At 43.7% G+C, this 629-nt stretch overlaps 1 protein-coding gene across 1 annotated transcript in view; it reads left to right on the top strand.

Annotated features, from left to right (window-relative positions):
• Positions 1-475: 475 nt before the first annotated feature.
• LOC101858669 (protein tyrosine phosphatase type IVA 2) overlaps positions 476-629 on the top strand; it is a gene marked incomplete at its 5' end in the record, with an annotated part of 11,682 nt that continues 11,528 nt past the window's right edge. Inside the window, 1 exon segment of the mRNA XM_013087985.2 lies at positions 476-586.

Raw genomic sequence — 629 nt, 5'->3', positions numbered from 1 at the left:
GTGGTTTGCATTTTTCTTTCCTATCAAACATCTATCGTTTTTATCCCCCCTTCTTCTTTTTTGTATTTGTTACTCTGTTGTAACACCTCTAATCTCCCACTCTTATATGACCTTATTGTGTTGCAAGTGCCGTAAAACTCTTACTAAAACTAAAAGTACTTTTTCCCCAGCACCAAATGACAGTTATTGTGTTGATGTGCTTCTCTTCGCTTTAGCTCCCCAAAAACCCCCACTGGAACAAATGTCCTAACTTAGGTGTGTGGGTGGTTGGCGGGTGCTCTGGTGTGGTTTGCTTCTTCTTTCCTGTCTAACATCTATCGTCGTTATCCCCCCTTCTTCTTTTTTTATGTTTGTTACTCTGTTGTAACACCTCTTATCTTGTGGCACTCATACGACCGTATGCAGTTGTGAGCGCCGTAAAACCTCTACTGATACTAAAACTAACTTGGGTGTATTGTGTTTTTGTCTTCCCCAGTTCTACGGCGAGTTTGGCCACACCTTTATGGAGTTTGTCACCAACAGCGGGGATTATTGCCAGGCACAACACTGCAGCTGCAGAGAGGAGTGAATGCGCAGTCTCTGAACTGTGAGTAGAGGAGGATTTTGTTCTCTCTCTCCCGTCCTCTTGG

This window comes from Aplysia californica, unplaced genomic scaffold (genome assembly GCF_000002075.1).
Source record: "Aplysia californica isolate F4 #8 unplaced genomic scaffold, AplCal3.0 scaffold00667, whole genome shotgun sequence".
Lineage (NCBI taxonomy): Eukaryota > Metazoa > Mollusca > Gastropoda > Aplysiida > Aplysiidae > Aplysia > Aplysia californica.
Note: the sequence above shows the minus strand (reverse complement) of the source record. Positions and strands in the feature narration are given on the sequence as shown.